Below are 27,449 nucleotides of genomic sequence, written 5' to 3' on the forward strand. Positions count from 1 at the left end.
TGATGAGCCCTGTGATGGACTGGTGATCCTCCCTGTAATGAATTGGTGATCCTTCCTGTATTGGACTGGTGATCCTCCCTGTGATGGACTGGTGATCCTCCCTGTGTGGGACTGGTGATCAGACCTGTGATGGACTGGTGATGAGCCCTGTGATGGACTGGTGATCAGCCCTATGTTGGACTGGTGATCAGACCTGTGATGGACTGGTGATGAGCCCTGTCATGGACTGGTGATCCTCCCTGTGATGGATTGGTGATCCTCCCTCTGATGGACTGGTGATCAGCCCTGTGATGGACTGGTGATCCTCCCTGTGATGGATTGGTGATCCTCCCTGTGATGGACTGGTGATCCTCCCTGTGATGGACTGGTGATCAGCCCTGTTATGGACTGGTGATCAGACCTGTGATGGACTGGTGATCAGCCCATCGATGGACTGGTGATCCTCCCGGTGATGGACTGGTGACCCTCCCTTTGATGGACTGGTGATCCTCCCTTTGATGGACTGGTTATAGCCCCTGTGATGGACTGGTTATCAGCCATGTGATGGACTGGTGATCAGCCCTGTGTTGGACCGGTGATGAGCCCTTTGTTGGACTGGTGGTCCTCCCTTTGATGGACTGGTGATCCTCCCTTTGATGGGCTGGTTACCAGCGCTGTGATGGACTGGTGATCCTCCCTTTGATGGACTGGTGATCCTCCCTTTGATGGACTGGTTATAGCCCCTGTGATGGACTGGTTATCAGCCATGTGATGGACTGGTGATCCTCCCTTTGATGGACTGGTGATCAGCCCTGTGATGGACTGGTGATCCTCCTTGTTATGGACTGGTGATCCTCCCTCTGATGGACTGGTGATCAGCCCTGTGATGGACTGGTGATCCTCCCTGTGCTGGATTGGTGATCCTCCTTGTTATGGACTGGTGATCCTCCCTCTGATGGACTGGTGATCAGCCCTGTGATGGACTGGTGATCCTCCCTGTGCTGGATTGGTGATCCTCCCTGTGATGGACTGGTGATCCTCCCTGTGATGGACTGGTGATCAGCACTGTGATGGACTGGTGATCCTCCCTTTGACGGACTGGTGATCCTCCCTTTGATGGGCTGGTTATCAGCCCTGTGATGGACGGTTGATCCTCCCTTTGATGTACTGGTGATCATCCCTTTGATGGACTGGTTATAGCCCCTTTGATGGACTGGTTATCAGCCATGTGATGGACTGGTGATCCTCCCTTTGATGGACTGGTGATCAGCCCTGTGATGGAGGTGATCCTCCTTGTGATGGACTGGTGATCCTCCCTCTGATGGACTGGTGATCAGGCCTGTGATGGACTGGTGATCCTCCCTGTGATGGATTGGTGATCCTCCCTGTGATGGACTGGTGATCCTCCCTGTGATGGACTGGTGATCAGCCCTGTGATGGACTGGTGATCCTCCCTGTGATGGACTGGTGATCCTCCCTCTGATGGACTGGTGATCAGCCCTATGATGGACTGGTGATCCTCTCTGTGATGGACTGGTGATCCTCCCTTTGATGGACTGGTGATGAGCCCTGTGATGGACTGGTAATCCTCCTTGTGATGGACTGGTGATCCTCCGTCTGATGGACTGGTGATCATCCCTGTGATGGACTGGTGATCCTCCCTGTGATGGATTGGTGATCCTCCCTGTGATGGACGGGTGATCCTCCCTGTGATGGACTGGTGATCCTTCCTGTGATGGACTGGTGATGAGCCCTGTGATGGACTGGTGATCAGCCCTGTGTTGGACTGGTGATCCTCCCTGTGTTGGACTGGTGATCAGCCCTGTGTTGGACCGGTGATGAGCCCTGTGTTGGACTGGTGATCCTCCCTTTGATGGACTGGTGATCCTCCCTTTGATGGGCTGGTTACCAGCCCTGTGATGGACTGGTGGTCCTCCCTTTGATGGACTGGTGATCCTCCCTTTGATGGACTGGTTATAGCCCCTGTGATGGACTGGTTATCAGCCATGTGATGGACTGGTGATCCTCCCTTTGATGGACTGGTGATCAGCCCTGTGATGGACTGGTGATCCTCCCTGTGATGGACTGATGATCCTCCCTCTGATGGACTGGTGATCAGCCCTGTGATGGACTGGTGATCCTCCCTGTGATGGATTGGTGATCCTCCCTTTGATGGACTGGTGATCAGCCCGGTGATGGACTGGTGATCCTCCTTGTGATGGACTGGTGATCCTCCCTGTGATGGATTGGTGATCCTCCCTGTGATGGACTGTTGATCCTCCCTGTGATGGACTGGTGATCCTCCCTCTGATGGACTGGTGATCCTCCCTGTGATGGACTGGTGATCCTTCCTGTGATGGACTGGTGATGAGCCCTGTGATGGACTGGTGATGAGCCCTGTGATGGACTGGTGATCCTCCCTGTAATGAATTGGTGATCCTTCCTGTGATGGACTGGTGATGAGCCCTGTGATGGACTGGTGATCAGCCTTGTGTTGGACTGGTTAACAGACCTGTGATGGACTGGTGATCAGCCCTGTGATGGACTGGTGATCCTCCCTTTGACGGACTGGTGATCCTCCCTTTGATGGGCTGGTTATCAGCCCTGTGATGGACGGTTGATCCTCCCTTTGATGTACTGGTGATCATCCCTTTGATGGACTGGTTATAGTCCCTTTGATGGACTGGTTATCAGCCATGTGATGGACTGGTGATCCTCCCTTTGATGGACTGGTGATCAGCCCTGTGATGGAGGTGATCCTCCTTGTGATGGACTGGTGATCCTCCCTCTGATGGACTGGTGATCAGGCCTGTGATGGACTGGTGATCCTCCCTGTGATGGATTGGTGATCCTCCCTGTGATGGACTGGTGATCCTCCCTGTGATGGACTGGTGATCAGCCCTGTGATGGACTGGTCATCCTCCCTGTGATGGACTGGTGATCCTCCCTCTGATGGACTGGTGATCAGCCCTCGATGGACTGGTGATCCTCCCTGTGATGGACTGATGATCCTCCCTCTGATGGACTGGTGATCAGCCCTGTGATGGACTGGTGATCCTCCTTGTGATGGACTGGTGATCCTCCCTGTGATGGATTGGTGATCCTCCCTGTGATGGACTGTTGATCCTCCCTGTGATGGACTGGTGATCCTCCCTCTGATGGACTGGTGATCCTCCCTGTGATGGACTGGTGATCCTTCCTGTGATGGACTGGTGATGAGCCCTGTGATGGACTGGTGATGAGCCCTGTGATGGACTGGTGATCCTCCCTGTAATGAATTGGTGATCCTTCCTGTATTGGACTGGTGATCCTCCCTGTGATGGACTGGTGATCCTCCCTGTGTGGGACTGGTGATCAGACCTGTGATGGACTGGTGATGAGCCCTGTGATGGACTGGTGATCAGCCCTATGTTGGACTGGTGATCAGACCTGTGATGGACTGGTGATGAGCCCTGTCATGGACTGGTGATCCTCCCTGTGATGGATTGGTGATCCTCCCTCTGATGGACTGGTGATCAGCCCTGTGATGGACTGGTGATCCTCCCTGTGATGGATTGGTGATCCTCCCTGTGATGGACTGGTGATCCTCCCTGTGATGGACTGGTGATCAGCCCTGTTATGGACTGGTGATCAGACCTGTGATGGACTGGTGATCAGCCCATCGATGGACTGGTGATCCTCCCGGTGATGGACTGGTGACCCTCCCTTTGATGGACTGGTGATCCTCCCTTTGATGGACTGGTTATAGCCCCTGTGATGGACTGGTTATCAGCCATGTGATGGACTGGTGATCAGCCCTGTGTTGGACCGGTGATGAGCCCTTTGTTGGACTGGTGGTCCTCCCTTTGATGGACTGGTGATCCTCCCTTTGATGGGCTGGTTACCAGCGCTGTGATGGACTGGTGATCCTCCCTTTGATGGATTGGTGATCCTCCCTTTGATGGACTGGTTATAGCCCCTGTGATGGACTGGTTATCAGCCATGTGATGGACTGGTGATCCTCCCTGTGATGGATTGGTGATCCTCCCTGTGATGGACTGTTGATCCTCCCTGTGATGGACTGGTGATCCTCCCTCTGATGGACTGGTGATCCTCCCTGTGATGTACTGGTTATCCTTTCTGTGATGGACTGGTGATGAGCCCTGTGATGGACTGGTGATCAGCCCTGTGTTGGACTGGTGATCCTCCCTGTGATGGACTGGTGATCGTCCCTGTGATGGACTGGTTATAGCCCCTGTGATGGACTGGTTATCAGCCATGTGATGGACTGGTGATCCTCCCTGTGATGGATTGGTGATCCTCCCTGTGATGGACTGTTGATCCTCCCTGTGATGGACTGGTGATCCTCCCTCTGATGGACTGGTGATCCTCCCTGTGATGGACTGGTGATCCTTTCTGTGATGGACTGCTGATGAGCACTGTGATGGACTGGTGATCAGCCATGTGATGGACTGGTAATCCTCCATTTGATGGACTGGTGATCAGCCCTGTGATGGACTGGTGATCAGCCCTGTGATGGACTGGTGATCCTCCCTGTGCTGGATTGGTGATCCTCCCTGTGATGGACTGGTGATCCTCCCTGTGATGGACTGGTGATCAGCCCTGTGTTAGACTGGTGATCCTCCCTGTGTTGGACTGGTGATCAGCCCTGTGTTGGACCGGTGATGAGCCCTGTGTTGGACTGGTGATCCTCCCTTTGATGGACTGGTGATCCTCCCTTTGATGGGCTGGTTACCAGCGCTGTGATGGACTGGTGATCCTCCCTTTGATGGACTGGTGATCCTCCCTTTGATGGACTGGTTATAGCCCCTGTGATGGACTGGTTATCAGCCATGTGATGGACTGGTGATCCTCCCTTTGATGGACTGGTTATAGCCCCTGTGATGGACTGGTTATCAGCCATGTGATGGACTGGTGATCCTCCCTGTGATGGATTGGTGATCCTCCCTGTGATGGACTGTTGATCCTCCCTGTGATGGACTGGTGATCCTCCCTCTGATGGACTGGTGATCCTCCCTGTGATGGACTGGTGATCCTTTCTTTGATGGACTGGTGATGAGCCCTGTGATGGACTGGTGATCAGCCCTGTGTTGGACTGGTGATCCTCCCTGTGATGGACTGGTGATCGTCCCTGTGATGGATTGGTGATCCTCACTGTGATGGACGGGTGATCCTCCCTGTGATGGACTGGTGATCCTTCCTGTGATGGACTGGTGATGAGCCCTGTGATGGACTGGTGATCAGCCCTGTGTTGGACTGGTGATCCTCCCTGTGTTGGACAGGTGATCAGCCCTGTGTTGGACCGGTGATGAGCCCTGTGTTGGACTGGTGATCCTCCCTTTGATGGACTGGTGATCCTCCCTTTGATGGGCTGGTTACCAGCCCTGTGATGGACTGGTGATCCTCCCTTTGATGGACTGGTGATCCTCCCTTTGATGGACTGGTTATAGCCCCTGTGATGGACTGGTTATCAGCCATGTGATGGACTGGTGATCCTCCCTTTGATGGACTGGTGATCAGCCCTCGATGGACTGGTGATCCTCCCTGTGATGGACTGATGATCCTCCCTCTGATGGACTGGTGATCAGCCCTGTGATGGACTGGTGATCCTCCCTGTGATGGATTGGTGATCCTTCCTTTGATGGACTGGTGATCAGCCCTGTGATGGACTGGTGATCCTCCTTGTGATGGACTGGTGATCCTCCCTGTGATGGATTGGTGATCCTCCCTGTGATGGACTGTTGATCCTCCCTGTGATGGACTGGTGATCCTCCCTCTGATGGACTGGTGATCCTCCCTGTGATGGACTGGTTATCCTTCCTGTGATGGACTGGTGATGAGCCCTGTGTTGGACTGGTGATCAGCCCTGTGTTGGACTGGTGATCAGCGCTGTGATGGACTGGTGATCCTCCCGGTGATGGACTGGTGATCAGCTCTGTGTTGGACCGGTGATGAGCCCTGTGTTGGACTGGTTATCCTCCCTTTGATGGACTGGTGATCCTCCCTTTGATGGGCTGGTTACCAGCCCTGTGATGGACTGGTGATTCTCCCTGTGATGGACTGGTGATCCTCCCTGTGATGGACTGGTGATCCTCCCTGTGATGGACTGGTGATCCTCCCTCTGATGGACTGGTGATCAGCCCTATGATGGACTGGTGATCCTCTCTGTGATGGACTGGTGATCCTCCCTTTGATGGACTGGTGATCATCCCTTTGATGGACTGGTTATAACCCCTTCGAGGGACTGGTTATCAGCCATGTGATGGATTGGTGATCCTCCCTTTTATGGACTGGTTTTCAGCCCTGTGATGGACTGGTGATCCTCCTTTTGATGGACTGGGGATCCTCCCTCTGATGGACTGGTGATCAGCCCTGTGATGGACTGGTGATCCTCCCTTTGATGGACTGGTGATCAGCCCTGTGATGGACTAGTGATCCTCCCTGTGATGGACTGGTGATCAGCCCTGTGATGGACTGGTGATCCTTCCTGTATTGGACTGGTGATCCTCCCTGTGATGGACTGGTGATCCTCCCTGTGTTGGACTGGTGATCAGACCTGTGATGGACTGGTGATCCTTTCTGTGATGGACTGGTGATGAGCACTGTGATGGACTGGTGATCAGCCCTGTGTTGGACTGGTGATCCTCCCTGTGCTGGATTGGTGATCCTCCCTGTGATGGACTGGTGATCCTCCCTGTGATGGACTGGTGATCAGCCCTGTGATGGACTGGTGATCCTCCCTGTGATGGACTGGTGATCCTTCCTCTGATGGACTGGTGATCCTCCCTGTGATGGACTGGTGATCAGCCCGGTGATGGACTGTTGATCCTCCCGGTGATGGACTGGTGATCAGCCCTGTGTTAGACTGGTGATCCTCCCTGTGTTGGACTGGTGATCATTACTGTGTTGGACCGGTGATGAGCCCTGTGTTGCACTGGTGATCCTCCCTTTGATGGGCTGGTTATCAGCCCTGTGATGGACTGGTGATCCTCCCTGTGCTAGATTGGTGATCCTCCCTGTGATGGACTAGTGATCCTCCCTGTGATGGACTGGTGATCAGCCCTGTGATGGACTGGTGATCCTTCCTGTATTGGACTGGTGATCCTCCCTGTGATGGACTGGTGATCCTCCCTGTGTTGGACTGGTGATCAGACCTGTGATGGACTGGTGATGAGCCCTGTGATGGACTGGTGATCAGCCCTATGTTGGACTGGTGATCAGACCTGTGATGGACTGGTGATGAGCCCTTTCATGGACTGGTGATCCTCCCTGTGATGGATTGGTGATCCTCCTTCTGATGGACTGGTGATCAGCCCTGTGATGGACTGGTGATCCTCCCTGTGATGGATTGGTGATCCTCCCTGTGATGGACTGGTGATCCTCCCTGTGATGGACTGGTGATCAGCCCTGTTATGGACTGGTGATCAGACCTGTGATGGACTGGTGATCAGCCCATCGATGGACTGGTGATCCTCCCGGTGATGGACTGGTGATCAGCCCTGTGTTAGACTGGTGATCCTCTCTGTGTTGGACTGGTGATCAGCCCTGTGTTGGACCGGTGATGAGCCCTGTGTTGGACTGGTGATCCTCCCTTTGATGGGCTGGTTATCAGCCCTGTGATGGACTGGTGATCCTCCCTTTGATGGACTGGTGATCCTCTCTTTGATGGACTGGTTATAGCCCCTTTGATGGACTGGTTATCAGCCATGTGATGGACTGGTGATCCTCCCTTTGATGGACTGGTGATCAGCCCTGTGATGGACTGATGATCCTCCTTGTTATGGACTGGTGATCCTCCCTCTGATGGACTGGTGATCAGCCCTGTGATGGACTGGTGATCCTCCCTGTGCTGGATTCGTGATCCTCCCTGTGATGGACTGGTGATCCTCCCTGTGATGGACTGGTGATCAGCACTGTGATGGACTGGTGATCCTCCCTGTGATGGACTGGTGATCCTCCCTCTGATGGACTGGTGATCAGCCCTATGATGGACTGGTGATCCTCTCTGTGATGGACTGGTGATCCTCCCTTTGATGGACTGGTGATCATCCCTTTGATGGACTGGTTATAACCCCTTCGATGGACTGGTTATCAGCCATGTGATGGATTGGTGATCCTCCCTTTTATGGACTGGTTTTCAGCCCTGTGATGGACTGGTGATCCTCCCTTTGATGGACTGGTGATCAGCCCTGTGATGGACTAGTGATCCTCCCTGTGATGGACTGGTGATCAGCCCTGTGATGGACTGGTGATCCTTCCTGTATTGGACTGGTGATCCTCCTTGTGATGGACTGGTGATCCTCCCTGTGTTGGACTGGTGATCAGACCTGTGATGGACTGGTGATGAGCCCTGTGATGGACTGGTGATCAGCCCTATGTTGGACTGGTGATCAGACCTGTGATGGACTGGTGATGAGCCCTGTCATGGACTGGTGATCCTCCCTGTGATGGATTGGTGATCCTCCCTCTGATGGACTGGTGATCAGCCCTGTGATGGACTGGTGATCCTCCCTGTGATGGATTGGTGATCCTCCCTGTGATGGACTGGTGATCCTCCCTGTGATGGACTGGTGATCCTCCCTCTGATGGAATGGTGATCAGCCCTATGATGGACAGGTGATCCTCTCTGTGATGGACTGGTGATCCTCCCTTTGATGGACAGGTGATCCTCTCTGTGATGGACTGTTGATCCTCCCTGTGATGGACTGGTGATCCTCCCTCTGATGGACCGGTTATCAGCCCTATGATGGACTGGTGATCCTCCCTGTGATGGACTGGTGATCCTCCCTCTGATGGACCGGTTATCAGCCCTATGATGGACTGGTGATCCTCCCTGTGATGGACTGGTGATCCTCCCTTTGATGGACTGGTGATCATCCCTTTGATGGACTGGTTATAGCCCCTTTGATGGACTGGTTATCAGCCATGTGATGGACTGGTGATCCTCCCTTTGATGGACTGGTGATCAGCCCTGTGATGGACTGGTGATCCTCCTTGTTATGGACTGGTGATCCTCCCTCTGATGGACTGGTGATCAGCCCTGTGATGGACTGGTGATCCTCCCTGTGCTGGATTGGTGATCCTCCTTGTTATGGACTGGTGATCCTCCCTCTGATGGACTGGTGATCAGCCCTGTGATGGACTGGTGATCCTCCCTGTGCTGGATTGGTGATCCTCCCTGTGATGGACTGGTGATCCTCCCTGTGATGGACTGGTGATCAGCACTGTGATGGACTGGTGATCCTCCCTTTGACGGACTGGTGATCCTCCCTTTGATGGGCTGGTTATCAGCCCTGTGATGGACGGTTGATCCTCCCTTTGATGTACTGGTGATCATCCCTTTGATGGACTGGTTATAGCCCCTTTGATGGACTGGTTATCAGCCATGTGATGGACTGGTGATCCTCCCTTTGATGGACTGGTGATCAGCCCTGTGATGGAGGTGATCCTCCTTGTGATGGACTGGTGATCCTCCCTCTGATGGACTGGTGATCAGGCCTGTGATGGACTGGTGATCCTCCCTGTGATGGATTGGTGATCCTCCCTGTGATGGACTGGTGATCCTCCCTGTGATGGACTGGTGATCAGCCCTGTGATGGACTGGTGATCCTCCCTGTGATGGACTGGTGATCCTCCCTCTGATGGACTGGTGATCCTCCCTTTGATGGACTGGTGATCCTCCCTTTGATGGACTGGTTATAGCCCCTTTGATGGACTGGTTATCAGCCATGTGATGGACTGGTGATCCTCCCTTTGATGGACTGGTGATCAGCCCTGTGATGGACTGGTGATCCTCCTTGTGATGGACTGGTGATCCTCCCTCTGATGGACTGGTGATCAGCCCTGTGATGGACTGGTGATCCTCCCTGTGATGGATTGGTGATCCTCCCTGTGATGGACTGGTGATCCTCCCTGTGATGGACTGGTGATCAGCCCTGTGATGGACTGTTGATCCTCCCTGTGATGGACTGGTGATCCTCCCTCTGATGGACCGGTTATCAGCCCTATGATGGACTGGTGATCCTCCCTGTGATGGACTGGTGATCCTCCCTCTGATGGACCGGTTATCAGCCCTATGATGGACTGGTGATCCTCCCTGTGATGGACTGGTGATCCTCCCTTTGATGGACTGGTGATCATCCCTTTGATGGACTGGTTATAGCCCCTTTGATGGACTGGTTATCAGCCATGTGATGGACTGGTGATCCTCCCTTTGATGGACTGGTGATCAGCCCTGTGATGGACTGGTGATCCTCCTTGTTATGGACTGGTGATCCTCCCTCTGATGGACTGGTGATCAGCCCTGTGATGGACTGGTGATCCTCCCTGTGCTGGATTGGTGATCCTCCTTGTTATGGACTGGTGATCCTCCCTCTGATGGACTGGTGATCAGCCCTGTGATGGACTGGTGATCCTCCCTGTGCTGGATTGGTGATCCTCCCTGTGATGGACTGGTGATCCTCCCTGTGATGGACTGGTGATCAGCACTGTGATGGACTGGTGATCCTCCCTTTGACGGACTGGTGATCCTCCCTTTGATGGGCTGGTTATCAGCCCTGTGATGGACGGTTGATCCTCCCTTTGATGTACTGGTGATCATCCCTTTGATGGACTGGTTATAGCCCCTTTGATGGACTGGTTATCAGCCATGTGATGGACTGGTGATCCTCCCTTTGATGGACTGGTGATCAGCCCTGTGATGGAGGTGATCCTCCTTGTGATGGACTGGTGATCCTCCCTCTGATGGACTGGTGATCAGGCCTGTGATGGACTGGTGATCCTCCCTGTGATGGATTGGTGATCCTCCCTGTGATGGACTGGTGATCCTCCCTGTGATGGACTGGTGATCAGCCCTGTGATGGACTGGTGATCCTCCCTGTGATGGACTGGTGATCCTCCCTCTGATGGACTGGTGATCAGCCCTATGATGGACTGGTGATCCTCTCTGTGATGGACTGGTGATCCTCCATTTGATGGACTGGTGATGAGCCCTGTGATGGACTGGTAATCCTCCTTGTGATGGACTGGTGATCCTCCCTCTGATGGACTGGTGATCAGCCCTGTGATGGACTGGTGATCCTCCCTGTGATGGATTGGTGGTCCTCCCTGTGATGGACGGGTGATCCTCCCTGTGATGGACTGGTGATCCTTCCTGTGATGGACTGGTGATGAGCCCTGTGATGGACTGGTGATCCTCCCTGTGATGGACTGGTGATCCTCCCTCTGATGGACTGGTGATCCTCCCTGTGATGGACTGGTGATCCTTCCTGTGATGGACTGGTGATGAGCCCTGTGATGGACTGGTGATCAGAACTGTGTTGGACTGGTGATCAGCCCTGTGATGGACTGGTGATCCTCCCGGTGATGGACTGGTGATCAGCTCTGTGTTGGACCGGTGATGAGCCCTGTGTTGGACTGGTTATCCTCCCTTTGATGGACTGGTGATCCTCCCTTTGATGGGCTGGTTACCAGCCCTGTGATGGACTGGTGATTCTCCCTGTGATGGACTGGTGATCCTCCCTGTGATGGACTGGTGATCCTCCCTGTGATGGACTGGTGATCAGCACTGTGATGGACTGGTGATCCTCCCTTTGACGGACTGGTGATCCTCCCTTTGATGGGCTGGTTATCAGCCCTGTGATGGACGGTTGATCCTCCCTTTGATGTACTGGTGATCATCCCTTTGATGGACTGGTTATAGCCCCTTTGATGGACTGGTTATCAGCCATGTGATGGACTGGTGATCCTCCCTTTGATGGACTGGTGATCAGCCCTGTGATGGAGGTGATCCTCCTTGTGATGGACTGGTGATCCTCCCTCTGATGGACTGGTGATCAGGCCTGTGATGGACTGGTGATCCTCCCTGTGATGGATTGGTGATCCTCCCTGTGATGGACTGGTGATCCTCCCTGTGATGGACTGGTGATCAGCCCTGTGATGGACTGGTGATCCTCCCTGTGATGGACTGGTGATCCTCCCTCTGATGGACTGGTGATCAGCCCTATGATGGACTGGTGATCCTCTCTGTGATGGACTGGTGATCCTCCCTTTGATGGACTGGTGATGAGCCCTGTGATGGACTGGTAATCCTCCTTGTGATGGACTGGTGATCCTCCGTCTGATGGACTGGTGATCATCCCTGTGATGGACTGGTGATCCTCCCTGTGATGGATTGGTGATCCTCCCTGTGATGGACGGGTGATCCTCCCTGTGATGGACTGGTGATCCTTCCTGTGATGGACTGGTGATGAGCCCTGTGATGGACTGGTGATCAGCCCTGTGTTGGACTGGTGATCCTCCCTGTGTTGGACTGGTGATCAGCCCTGTGTTGGACCGGTGATGAGCCCTGTGTTGGACTGGTGATCCTCCCTTTGATGGACTGGTGATCCTCCCTTTGATGGGCTGGTTACCAGCCCTGTGATGGACTGGTGGTCCTCCCTTTGATGGACTGGTGATCCTCCCTTTGATGGACTGGTTATAGCCCCTGTGATGGACTGGTTATCAGCCATGTGATGGACTGGTGATCCTCCCTTTGATGGACTGGTGATCAGCCCTGTGATGGACTGGTGATCCTCCCTGTGATGGACTGATGATCCTCCCTCTGATGGACTGGTGATCAGCCCTGTGATGGACTGGTGATCCTCCCTGTGATGGATTGGTGATCCTCCCTTTGATGGACTGGTGATCAGCCCGGTGATGGACTGGTGATCCTCCTTGTGATGGACTGGTGATCCTCCCTGTGATGGATTGGTGATCCTCCCTGTGATGGACTGTTGATCCTCCCTGTGATGGACTGGTGATCCTCCCTCTGATGGACTGGTGATCCTCCCTGTGATGGACTGGTGATCCTTCCTGTGATGGACTGGTGATGAGCCCTGTGATGGACTGGTGATGAGCCCTGTGATGGACTGGTGATCCTCCCTGTAATGAATTGGTGATCCTTCCTGTGATGGACTGGTGATGAGCCCTGTGATGGACTGGTGATCAGCCTTGTGTTGGACTGGTTAACAGACCTGTGATGGACTGGTGATCAGCCCTGTGATGGACTGGTGATCCTCCCTTTGACGGACTGGTGATCCTCCCTTTGATGGGCTGGTTATCAGCCCTGTGATGGACGGTTGATCCTCCCTTTGATGTACTGGTGATCATCCCTTTGATGGACTGGTTATAGTCCCTTTGATGGACTGGTTATCAGCCATGTGATGGACTGGTGATCCTCCCTTTGATGGACTGGTGATCAGCCCTGTGATGGAGGTGATCCTCCTTGTGATGGACTGGTGATCCTCCCTCTGATGGACTGGTGATCAGGCCTGTGATGGACTGGTGATCCTCCCTGTGATGGATTGGTGATCCTCCCTGTGATGGACTGGTGATCCTCCCTGTGATGGACTGGTGATCAGCCCTGTGATGGACTGGTCATCCTCCCTGTGATGGACTGGTGATCCTCCCTCTGATGGACTGGTGATCAGCCCTCGATGGACTGGTGATCCTCCCTGTGATGGACTGATGATCCTCCCTCTGATGGACTGGTGATCAGCCCTGTGATGGACTGGTGATCCTCCTTGTGATGGACTGGTGATCCTCCCTGTGATGGATTGGTGATCCTCCCTGTGATGGACTGTTGATCCTCCCTGTGATGGACTGGTGATCCTCCCTCTGATGGACTGGTGATCCTCCCTGTGATGGACTGGTGATCCTTCCTGTGATGGACTGGTGATGAGCCCTGTGATGGACTGGTGATGAGCCCTGTGATGGACTGGTGATCCTCCCTGTAATGAATTGGTGATCCTTCCTGTATTGGACTGGTGATCCTCCCTGTGATGGACTGGTGATCCTCCCTGTGTGGGACTGGTGATCAGACCTGTGATGGACTGGTGATGAGCCCTGTGATGGACTGGTGATCAGCCCTATGTTGGACTGGTGATCAGACCTGTGATGGACTGGTGATGAGCCCTGTCATGGACTGGTGATCCTCCCTGTGATGGATTGGTGATCCTCCCTCTGATGGACTGGTGATCAGCCCTGTGATGGACTGGTGATCCTCCCTGTGATGGATTGGTGATCCTCCCTGTGATGGACTGGTGATCCTCCCTGTGATGGACTGGTGATCAGCCCTGTTATGGACTGGTGATCAGACCTGTGATGGACTGGTGATCAGCCCATCGATGGACTGGTGATCCTCCCGGTGATGGACTGGTGACCCTCCCTTTGATGGACTGGTGATCCTCCCTTTGATGGACTGGTTATAGCCCCTGTGATGGACTGGTTATCAGCCATGTGATGGACTGGTGATCAGCCCTGTGTTGGACCGGTGATGAGCCCTTTGTTGGACTGGTGGTCCTCCCTTTGATGGACTGGTGATCCTCCCTTTGATGGGCTGGTTACCAGCGCTGTGATGGACTGGTGATCCTCCCTTTGATGGACTGGTGATCCTCCCTTTGATGGACTGGTTATAGCCCCTGTGATGGACTGGTTATCAGCCATGTGATGGACTGGTGATCCTCCCTGTGATGGATTGGTGATCCTCCCTGTGATGGACTGTTGATCCTCCCTGTGATGGACTGGTGATCCTCCCTCTGATGGACTGGTGATCCTCCCTGTGATGTACTGGTTATCCTTTCTGTGATGGACTGGTGATGAGCCCTGTGATGGACTGGTGATCAGCCCTGTGTTGGACTGGTGATCCTCCCTGTGATGGACTGGTGATCGTCCCTGTGATGGACTGGTTATAGCCCCTGTGATGGACTGGTTATCAGCCATGTGATGGACTGGTGATCCTCCCTGTGATGGATTGGTGATCCTCCCTGTGATGGACTGTTGATCCTCCCTGTGATGGACTGGTGATCCTCCCTCTGATGGACTGGTGATCCTCCCTGTGATGGACTGGTGATCCTTTCTGTGATGGACTGCTGATGAGCACTGTGATGGACTGGTGATCAGCCATGTGATGGACTGGTAATCCTCCATTTGATGGACTGGTGATCAGCCCTGTGATGGACTGGTGATCAGCCCTGTGATGGACTGGTGATCCTCCCTGTGCTGGATTGGTGATCCTCCCTGTGATGGACTGGTGATCCTCCCTGTGATGGACTGGTGATCAGCCCTGTGTTAGACTGGTGATCCTCCCTGTGTTGGACTGGTGATCAGCCCTGTGTTGGACCGGTGATGAGCCCTGTGTTGGACTGGTGATCCTCCCTTTGATGGACTGGTGATCCTCCCTTTGATGGGCTGGTTACCAGCGCTGTGATGGACTGGTGATCCTCCCTTTGATGGACTGGTGATCCTCCCTTTGATGGACTGGTTATAGCCCCTGTGATGGACTGGTTATCAGCCATGTGATGGACTGGTGATCCTCCCTTTGATGGACTGGTTATAGCCCCTGTGATGGACTGGTTATCAGCCATGTGATGGACTGGTGATCCTCCCTGTGATGGATTGGTGATCCTCCCTGTGATGGACTGTTGATCCTCCCTGTGATGGACTGGTGATCCTCCCTCTGATGGACTGGTGATCCTCCCTGTGATGGGCTGGTGATCCTTTCTTTGATGGACTGGTGATGAGCCCTGTGATGGACTGGTGATCAGCCCTGTGTTGGACTGGTGATCCTCCCTGTGATGGACTGGTGATCGTCCCTGTGATGGATTGGTGATCCTCACTGTGATGGACGGGTGATCCTCCCTGTGATGGACTGGTGATCCTTCCTGTGATGGACTGGTGATGAGCCCTGTGATGGACTGGTGATCAGCCCTGTGTTGGACTGGTGATCCTCCCTGTGTTGGACAGGTGATCAGCCCTGTGTTGGACCGGTGATGAGCCCTGTGTTGGACTGGTGATCCTCCCTTTGATGGACTGGTGATCCTCCCTTTGATGGGCTGGTTACCAGCCCTGTGATGGACTGGTGATCCTCCCTTTGATGGACTGGTGATCCTCCCTTTGATGGACTGGTTATAGCCCCTGTGATGGACTGGTTATCAGCCATGTGATGGACTGGTGATCCTCCCTTTGATGGACTGGTGATCAGCCCTCGATGGACTGGTGATCCTCCCTGTGATGGACTGATGATCCTCCCTCTGATGGACTGGTGATCAGCCCTGTGATGGACTGGTGATCCTCCCTGTGATGGATTGGTGATCCTTCCTTTGATGGACTGGTGATCAGCCCTGTGATGGACTGGTGATCCTCCTTGTGATGGACTGGTGATCCTCCCTGTGATGGATTGGTGATCCTCCCTGTGATGGACTGTTGATCCTCCCTGTGATGGACTGGTGATCCTCCCTCTGATGGACTGGTGATCCTCCCTGTGATGGACTGGTTATCCTTCCTGTGATGGACTGGTGATGAGCCCTGTGATGGACTGGTGATCAGCCCTGTGTTGGACTGGTGATCAGCGCTGTGATGGACTGGTGATCCTCCCGGTGATGGACTGGTGATCAGCTCTGTGTTGGACCGGTGATGAGCCCTGTGTTGGACTGGTTATCCTCCCTTTGATGGACTGGTGATCCTCCCTTTGATGGGCTGGTTACCAGCCCTGTGATGGACTGGTGATTCTCCCTGTGATGGACTGGTGATCCTCCCTGTGATGGACTGGTGATCCTCCCTGTGATGGACTGGTGATCCTCCCTCTGATGGACTGGTGATCAGCCCTATGATGGACTGGTGATCCTCTCTGTGATGGACTGGTGATCCTCCCTTTGATGGACTGGTGATCATCCCTTTGATGGACTGGTTATAACCCCTTCGAGGGACTGGTTATCAGCCATGTGATGGATTGGTGATCCTCCCTTTTATGGACTGGTTTTCAGCCCTGTGATGGACTGGTGATCCTCCTTTTGATGGACTGGGGATCCTCCCTCTGATGGACTGGTGATCAGCCCTGTGATGGACTGGTGATCCTCCCTTTGATGGACTGGTGATCAGCCCTGTGATGGACTAGTGATCCTCCCTGTGATGGACTGGTGATCAGCCCTGTGATGGACTGGTGATCCTTCCTGTATTGGACTGGTGATCCTCCCTGTGATGGACTGGTGATCCTCCCTGTGTTGGACTGGTGATCAGACCTGTGATGGACTGGTGATCCTTTCTGTGATGGACTGGTGATGAGCACTGTGATGGACTGGTGATCAGCCCTGTGTTGGACTGGTGATCCTCCCTGTGCTGGATTGGTGATCCTCCCTGTGATGGACTGGTGATCCTCCCTGTGATGGACTGGTGATCAGCCCTGTGATGGACTGGTGATCCTCCCTGTGATGGACTGGTGATCCTTCCTCTGATGGACTGGTGATCCTCCCTGTGATGGACTGGTGATCAGCCCGGTGATGGACTGTTGATCCTCCCGGTGATGGACTGGTGATCAGCCCTGTGTTAGACTGGTGATCCTCCCTGTGTTGGACTGGTGATCATTACTGTGTTGGACCGGTGATGAGCCCTGTGTTGCACTGGTGATCCTCCCTTTGATGGGCTGGTTATCAGCCCTGTGATGGACTGGTGATCCTCCCTGTGCTAGATTGGTGATCCTCCCTGTGATGGACTAGTGATCCTCCCTGTGATGGACTGGTGATCAGCCCTGTGATGGACTGGTGATCCTTCCTGTATTGGACTGGTGATCCTCCCTGTGATGGACTGGTGATCCTCCCTGTGTTGGACTGGTGATCAGACCTGTGATGGACTGGTGATGAGCCCTGTGATGGACTGGTGATCAGCCCTATGTTGGACTGGTGATCAGACCTGTGATGGACTGGTGATGAGCCCTTTCATGGACTGGTGATCCTCCCTGTGATGGATTGGTGATCCTCCTTCTGATGGACTGGTGATCAGCCCTGTGATGGACTGGTGATCCTCCCTGTGATGGATTGGTGATCCTCCCTGTGATGGACTGGTGATCCTCCCTGTGATGGACTGGTGATCAGCCCTGTTATGGACTGGTGATCAGACCTGTGATGGACTGGTGATCAGCCCATCGATGGACTGGTGATCCTCCCGGTGATGGACTGGTGATCAGCCCTGTGTTAGACTGGTGATCCTCTCTGTGTTGGACTGGTGATCAGCCCTGTGTTGGACCGGTGATGAGCCCTGTGTTGGACTGGTGATCCTCCCTTTGATGGGCTGGTTATCAGCCCTGTGATGGACTGGTGATCCTCCCTTTGATGGACTGGTGATCCTCTCTTTGATGGACTGGTTATAGCCCCTTTGATGGACTGGTTATCAGCCATGTGATGGACTGGTGATCCTCCCTTTGATGGACTGGTGATCAGCCCTGTGATGGACTGATGATCCTCCTTGTTATGGACTGGTGATCCTCCCTCTGATGGACTGGTGATCAGCCCTGTGATGGACTGGTGATCCTCCCTGTGCTGGATTCGTGATCCTCCCTGTGATGGACTGGTGATCCTCCCTGTGATGGACTGGTGATCAGCACTGTGATGGACTGGTGATCCTCCCTGTGATGGACTGGTGATCCTCCCTCTGATGGACTGGTGATCAGCCCTATGATGGACTGGTGATCCTCTCTGTGATGGACTGGTGATCCTCCCTTTGATGGACTGGTGATCATCCCTTTGATGGACTGGTTATAACCCCTTCGATGGACTGGTTATCAGCCATGTGATGGATTGGTGATCCTCCCTTTTATGGACTGGTTTTCAGCCCTGTGATGGACTGGTGATCCTCCCTTTGATGGACTGGTGATCAGCCCTGTGATGGACTAGTGATCCTCCCTGTGATGGACTGGTGATCAGCCCTGTGATGGACTGGTGATCCTTCCTGTATTGGACTGGTGATCCTCCTTGTGATGGACTGGTGATCCTCCCTGTGTTGGACTGGTGATCAGACCTGTGATGGACTGGTGATGAGCCCTGTGATGGACTGGTGATCAGCCCTATGTTGGACTGGTGATCAGACCTGTGATGGACTGGTGATGAGCCCTGTCATGGACTGGTGATCCTCCCTGTGATGGATTGGTGATCCTCCCTCTGATGGACTGGTGATCAGCCCTGTGATGGACTGGTGATCCTCCCTGTGATGGATTGGTGATCCTCCCTGTGATGGACTGGTGATCCTCCCTGTGATGGACTGGTGATCCTCCCTCTGATGGAATGGTGATCAGCCCTATGATGGACAGGTGATCCTCTCTGTGATGGACTGGTGATCCTCCCTTTGATGGACAGGTGATCCTCTCTGTGATGGACTGTTGATCCTCCCTGTGATGGACTGGTGATCCTCCCTCTGATGGACCGGTTATCAGCCCTATGATGGACTGGTGATCCTCCCTGTGATGGACTGGTGATCCTCCCTCTGATGGACCGGTTATCAGCCCTATGATGGACTGGTGATCCTCCCTGTGATGGACTGGTGATCCTCCCTTTGATGGACTGGTGATCATCCCTTTGATGGACTGGTTATAGCCCCTTTGATGGACTGGTTATCAGCCATGTGATGGACTGGTGATCCTCCCTTTGATGGACTGGTGATCAGCCCTGTGATGGACTGGTGATCCTCCTTGTTATGGACTGGTGATCCTCCCTCTGATGGACTGGTGATCATGCCTGTGATGGACTGGTGATCCTCCCTGTGCTGGATTGGTGATCCTCCTTGTTATGGACTGGTGATCCTCCCTCTGATGGACTGGTGATCAGCCCTGTGATGGACTGGTGATCCTCCCTGTGCTGGATTGGTGATCCTCCCTGTGATGGACTGGTGATCCTCCCTGTGATGGACTGGTGATCAGCACTGTGATGGACTGGTGATCCTCCCTTTGACGGACTGGTGATCCTCCCTTTGATGGGCTGGTTATCAGCCCTGTGATGGACGGTTGATCCTCCCTTTGATGTACTGGTGATCATCCCTTTGATGGACTGGTTATAGCCCCTTTGATGGACTGGTTATCAGCCATGTGATGGACTGGTGATCCTCCCTTTGATGGACTGGTGATCAGCCCTGTGATGGAGGTGATCCTCCTTGTGATGGACTGGTGATCCTCCCTCTGATGGACTGGTGATCAGGCCTGTGATGGACTGGTGATCCTCCCTGTGATGGATTGGTGATCCTCCCTGTGATGGACTGGTGATCCTCCCTGTGATGGACTGGTGATCAGCCCTGTGATGGACTGGTGATCCTCCCTGTGATGGACTGGTGATCCTCCCTCTGATGGACTGGTGATCCTCCCTTTGATGGACTGGTGATCCTCCCTTTGATGGACTGGTTATAGCCCCTTTGATGGACTGGTTATCAGCCATGTGATGGACTGGTGATCCTCCCTTTGATGGACTGGTGATCAGCCCTGTGATGGACTGGTGATCCTCCTTGTGATGGACTGGTGATCCTCCCTCTGATGGACTGGTGATCAGCCCTGTGATGGACTGGTGATCCTCCCTGTGATGGATTGGTGATCCTCCCTGTGATGGACTGGTGATCCTCCCTGTGATGGACTGGTGATCAGCCCTGTGATGGACTGTTGATCCTCCCTGTGATGGACTGGTGATCCTCCCTCTGATGGACCGGTTATCAGCCCTATGATGGACTGGTGATCCTCCCTGTGATGGACTGGTGATCCTCCCTCTGATGGACCGGTTATCAGCCCTATGATGGACTGGTGATCCTCCCTGTGATGGACTGGTGATCCTCCCTTTGATGGACTGGTGATCATCCCTTTGATGGACTGGTTATAGCCCCTTTGATGGACTGGTTATCAGCCATGTGATGGACTGGTGATCCTCCCTTTGATGGACTGGTGATCAGCCCTGTGATGGACTGGTGATCCTCCTTGTTATGGACTGGTGATCCTCCCTCTGATGGACTGGTGATCAGCCCTGTGATGGACTGGTGATCCTCCCTGTGCTGGATTGGTGATCCTCCTTGTTATGGACTGGTGATCCTCCCTCTGATGGACTGGTGATCAGCCCTGTGATGGACTGGTGATCCTCCCTGTGCTGGATTGGTGATCCTCCCTGTGATGGACTGGTGATCCTCCCTGTGATGGACTGGTGATCAGCACTGTGATGGACTGGTGATCCTCCCTTTGACGGACTGGTGATCCTCCCTTTGATGGGCTGGTTATCAGCCCTGTGATGGACGGTTGATCCTCCCTTTGATGTACTGGTGATCATCCCTTTGATGGACTGGTTATAGCCCCTTTGATGGACTGGTTATCAGCCATGTGATGGACTGGTGATCCTCCCTTTGATGGACTGGTGATCAGCCCTGTGATGGAGGTGATCCTCCTTGTGATGGACTGGTGATCCTCCCTCTGATGGACTGGTGATCAGGCCTGTGATGGACTGGTGATCCTCCCTGTGATGGATTGGTGATCCTCCCTGTGATGGACTGGTGATCCTCCCTGTGATGGACTGGTGATCAGCCCTGTGATGGACTGGTGATCCTCCCTGTGATGGACTGGTGATCCTCCCTCTGATGGACTGGTGATCAGCCCTATGATGGACTGGTGATCCTCTCTGTGATGGACTGGTGATCCTCCATTTGATGGACTGGTGATGAGCCCTGTGATGGACTGGTAATCCTCCTTGTGATGGACTGGTGATCCTCCCTCTGATGGACTGGTGATCAGCCCTGTGATGGACTGGTGATCCTCCCTGTGATGGATTGGTGGTCCTCCCTGTGATGGACGGGTGATCCTCCCTGTGATGGACTGGTGATCCTTCCTGTGATGGACTGGTGATGAGCCCTGTGATGGACTGGTGATCCTCCCTGTGATGGACTGGTGATCCTCCCTCTGATGGACTGGTGATCCTCCCTGTGATGGACTGGTGATCCTTCCTGTGATGGACTGGTGATGAGCCCTGTGATGGACTGGTGATCAGAACTGTGTTGGACTGGTGATCAGCCCTGTGATGGACTGGTGATCCTCCCGGTGATGGACTGGTGATCAGCTCTGTGTTGGACCGGTGATGAGCCCTGTGTTGGACTGGTTATCCTCCCTTTGATGGACTGGTGATCCTCCCTTTGATGGGCTGGTTACCAGCCCTGTGATGGACTGGTGATTCTCCCTGTGATGGACTGGTGATCCTCCCTGTGATGGACTGGTGATCCTCCCTCTGATGGAATGGTGATCAGCCCTATGATGGACTGGTGATCCTCTCTGTGATGGACTGGTGATCCTCCCTTTGATGGACTGGTGATCATCCCTTTGATGGACTGGTTATAACCCCTTCGATGGACTGGTTATCAGCCATGTGATGGATTGGTGATCCTCCCTTTTATGAACTGGTTTTCAGCCCTGTGATGGACTGGTGATCCTCCTTTTGATGGACTGGGGATCCTCCCTCTGATGGACTGGTGATCAGCCCTGTGATGGACTGGTGATCCTCCCTTTGATGGACTGGTGATCAGCCCTGTGATGGACTGGTGATCCTCCCTGTGCTGGATTGGTGATCCTCCCTGTGATGGACTGGTGATCCTCACTGTGATGGACTGGTGATCAGCCCTGTGATGGACTGGTGATCCTCCCTGTGATGGACTGGTGATCCTCCCTCTGATGGACTGGTGATCCTCCCTTTGATGGAATGGTGATCAGCCCTGTGATGGACTGGTGATCCTCCCTGTGATGGACTGGTGATCAGCCCTGTGATGGACTGGTGATCCTCCCTCTGATGGACTGGTGATCAGCCCTGTGATGGACTGGTGATCCTTCCTGTATTGGACTGGTGATCAGACCTGTGTTGGACTGGTGATCAGACCTGTGATGGACTGGTGATGAGCCCTGTGATGGACTGGTGATCAGCCCTGTGTTGGACTGGTGATCAGACCTGTGATGGACTGGTGATGAGCCCTGTGATGGACTGGTGATCCTCCCTGTAATGAAATGGTGATCCTTCCTGTGATGGACTGGTGATGAGCCCTGTGGTGGACTGGTTAACAGACCTGTGATGGACTGGTGATCAGCCCTGTGATGGACTGGTGATCCTCCCTTTGACGGACTGGTGATCCTCCCTTTGATGGGCTGGTTATCAGCCCTGTGATGGACGGGTGATCCTCCCTTTGATGTACTGGTGATCATCCCTTTGATGGACTGGTTATAGCCCCTTTGATGATCTGGTTATCAGCCATGTGATGGACTGGTGATCCTCCCTTTGATGGACTGGTGATCAGCCCTGTGATGGAGGTGATCCTCCTTGTGATGGACTGGTGATCCTCCCTCTGATGGACTGGTGATCAGGCCTGTGATGGACTGGTGATCCTCCCTGTGATGGATTGGTGATCCTCCCTGTGATGGACTGGTGATCCTCCCTGTGATGGACTGGTGATCAGCCCTGTGATGGACTGGTGATCCTCCCTGTGATGGACTGGTGATCCTCCCTCTGATGGACTGGTGATCCTCCCTTTGATGGGCTGGTTACCAGCCCTGTGATGGACTGGTGATCCTCCCTTTGATGGACTGGTGATCCTCCCTTTGATGGACTGGTTATAGCCCCTGTGAAGGACTGGTGATCCTCCCATTGATGGACTGGTGATCAGCCCATCGATGGACTGGTGATCCTCCCGGTGATGGACTGGTGATCAGCCCTGTGTTAGACTGGTGATCCTCTCTGTGTTGGACTGGTGATCAGCCCTGTGTTGGACCGGTGATGAGCCCTGTGTTGGACTGGTGATCCTCCCTTTGATGGACTGGTGATCCTCCCTTTGATGTGCTGGTTATCAGCCCTGTGATGGACTGGTGATCCTCCCTTTGATGGACTGGTGATCCTCCCTTTGATGGACTGGTTATAGCCCCTTTGATGGACTGGTTATCAGCCATGTGATGGACTGGTGATCCTCCCTTTGATGGACTGGTGATCCTCCTTGTGATGGACTGGTGATCCTCCCTCTGATGGACTGGTGATCAGCCCTGTGATGGACTGGTGATCCTCCCTGTGATGGATTGGTGATCCTCCCTGTGATGGACTGGTGATCCTCCCTGTGATGGACTGGTGATCAGCCCTGTGATGGACTGTTGATCCTCCCTGTGATGGACTGGTGATCCTCCCTCTGATGGACCGGTTATCAGCCCTATGATGGACTGGTGATCCTCCCTGTGATGGACTGGTGATCCTCCCTCTGATGGACCGGTTATCAGCCCTATGATGGACTGGTGATCCTCCCTGTGATGGACTGGTGATCCTCCCTTTGATGGACTGGTGATCATCCCTTTGATGGACTGGTTATAGCCCCTTTGATGGACTGGTTATCAGCCATGTGATGGACTGGTGATCCTCCCTTTGATGGACTGGTGATCAGCCCTGTGATGGACTGGTGATCCTCCTTGTTATGGACTGGTGATCCTCCCTCTGATGGACTGGTGATCAGCCCTGTGATGGACTGGTGATCCTCCCTGTGCTGGATTGGTGATCCTCCTTGTTATGGACTGGTGATCCTCCCTCTGATGGACTGGTGATCAGCCCTGTGATGGACTGGTGATCCTCCCTGTGCTGGATTGGTGATCCTCCCTGTGATGGACTGGTGATCCTCCCTGTGATGGACTGGTGATCAGCACTGTGATGGACTGGTGATCCTCCCTTTGACGGACTGGTGATCCTCCCTTTGATGGGCTGGTTATCAGCCCTGTGATGGACGGTTGATCCTCCCTTTGATGTACTGGTGATCATCCCTTTGATGGACTGGTTATAGCCCCTTTGATGGACTGGTTATCAGCCATGTGATGGACTGGTGATCCTCCCTTTGATGGACTGGTGATCAGCCCTGTGATGGAGGTGATCCTCCTTGTGATGGACTGGTGATCCTCCCTCTGATGGACTGGTGATCAGGCCTGTGATGGACTGGTGATCCTCCCTGTGATGGATTGGTGATCCTCCCTGTGATGGACTGGTGATCCTCCCTGTGATGGACTGGTGATCAGCCCTGTGATGGACTGGTGATCCTCCCTGTGATGGACTGGTGATCCTCCCTCTGATGGACTGGTGATCAGCCCTATGATGGACTGGTGATCCTCTCTGTGATGGACTGGTGATCCTCCCTTTGATGGACTGGTGATGAGCCCTGTGATGGACTGGTAATCCTCCTTGTGATGGACTGGTGATCCTCCGTCTGATGGACTGGTGATCATCCCTGTGATGGACTGGTGATCCTCCCTGTGATGGATTGGTGATCCTCCCTGTGATGGACGGGTGATCCTCCCTGTGATGGACTGGTGATCCTTCCTGTGATGGACTGGTGATGAGCCCTGTGATGGACTGGTGATCAGCCCTGTGTTGGACTGGTGATCCTCCCTGTGTTGGACTGGTGATCAGCCCTGTGTTGGACCGGTGATGAGCCCTGTGTTGGACTGGTGATCCTCCCTTTGATGGACTGGTGATCCTCCCTTTGATGGGCTGGTTACCAGCCCTGTGATGGACTGGTGGTCCTCCCTTTGATGGACTGGTGATCCTCCCTTTGATGGACTGGTTATAGCCCCTTTGATGGACTGGTTATCAGCCATGTGATGGACTGGTGATCCTCCCTTTGATGGACTGGTGATCAGCCCTGTGATGGACTGATGATCCTCCTTGTTATGGACTGGTGATCCTCCCTCTGATGGACTGGTGATCAGCCCTGTGATGGACTGGTGATCCTCCCTGTGCTGGATTCGTGATCCTCCCTGTGATGGACTGGTGATCCTCCCTGTGATGGACTGGTGATCAGCACTGTGATGGACTGGTGATCCTCCCTGTGATGGACTGGTGATCCTCCCTCTGATGGACTGGTGATCAGCCCTATGATGGACTGGTGATCCTCTCTGTGATGGACTGGTGATCCTCCCTTTGATGGACTGGTGATCATCCCTTTGATGGACTGGTTATAACCCCTTCGATGGACTGGTTATCAGCCATGTGATGGATTGGTGATCCTCCCTTTTATGGACTGGTTTTCAGCCCTGTGATGGACTGGTGATCCTCCCTTTGATGGACTGGTGATCAGCCCTGTGATGGACTAGTGATCCTCCCTGTGATGGACTGGTGATCAGCCCTGTGATGGACTGGTGATCCTTCCTGTATTGGACTGGTGATCCTCCTTGTGATGGACTGGTGATCCTCCCTGTGTTGGACTGGTGATCAGACCTGTGATGGACTGGTGATGAGCCCTGTGATGGACTGGTGATCAGCCCTATGTTGGACTGGTGATCAGACCTGTGATGGACTGGTGATGAGCCCTGTCATGGACTGGTGATCCTCCCTGTGATGGATTGGTGATCCTCCCTCTGATGGACTGGTGATCAGCCCTGTGATGGACTGGTGATCCTCCCTGTGATGGATTGGTGATCCTCCCTGTGATGGACTGGTGATCCTCCCTGTGATGGACTGGTGATCCTCCCTCTGATGGAATGGTGATCAGCCCTATGATGGACAGGTGATCCTCTCTGTGATGGACTGGTGATCCTCCCTTTGATGGACAGGTGATCCTCTCTGTGATGGACTGTTGATCCTCCCTGTGATGGACTGGTGATCCTCCCTCTGATGGACCGGTTATCAGCCCTATGATGGACTGGTGATCCTCCCTGTGATGGACTGGTGATCCTCCCTCTGATGGACCGGTTATCAGCCCTATGATGGACTGGTGATCCTCCCTGTGATGGACTGGTGATCCTCCCTTTGATGGACTGGTGATCATCCCTTTGATGGACTGGTTATAGCCCCTTTGATGGACTGGTTATCAGCCATGTGATGGACTGGTGATCCTCCCTTTGATGGACTGGTGATCAGCCCTGTGATGGACTGGTGATCCTCCTTGTTATGGACTGGTGATCCTCCCTCTGATGGACTGGTGATCAGCCCTGTGATGGACTGGTGATCCTCCCTGTGCTGGATTGGTGATCCTCCTTGTTATGGACTGGTGATCCTCCCTCTGATGGACTGGTGATCAGCCCTGTGATGGACTGGTGATCCTCCCTGTGCTGGATTGGTGATCCTCCCTGTGATGGACTGGTGATCCTCCCTGTGATGGACTGGTGATCAGCACTGTGATGGACTGGTGATCCTCCCTTTGACGGACTGGTGATCCTCCCTTTGATGGGCTGGTTATCAGCCCTGTGATGGACGGTTGATCCTCCCTTTGATGTACTGGTGATCATCCCTTTGATGGACTGGTTATAGCCCCTTTGATGGACTGGTTATCAGCCATGTGATGGACTGGTGATCCTCCCTTTGATGGACTGGTGATCAGCCCTGTGATGGAGGTGATCCTCCTTGTGATGGACTGGTGATCCTCCCTCTGATGGACTGGTGATCAGGCCTGTGATGGACTGGTGATCCTCCCTGTGATGGATTGGTGATCCTCCCTGTGATGGACTGGTGATCCTCCCTGTGATGGACTGGTGATCAGCCCTGTGATGGACTGGTGATCCTCCCTGTGATGGACTGGTGATCCTCCCTCTGATGGACTGGTGATCCTCCCTTTGATGGACTGGTGATCCTCCCTTTGATGGACTGGTTATAGCCCCTTTGATGGACTGGTTATCAGCCATGTGATGGACTGGTGATCCTCCCTCT

This window comes from Pleuronectes platessa, chromosome 24, assembly GCF_947347685.1.
Source record: "Pleuronectes platessa chromosome 24, fPlePla1.1, whole genome shotgun sequence".
Classification (NCBI taxonomy): Eukaryota; Metazoa; Chordata; class Actinopteri; order Pleuronectiformes; family Pleuronectidae; genus Pleuronectes; species Pleuronectes platessa.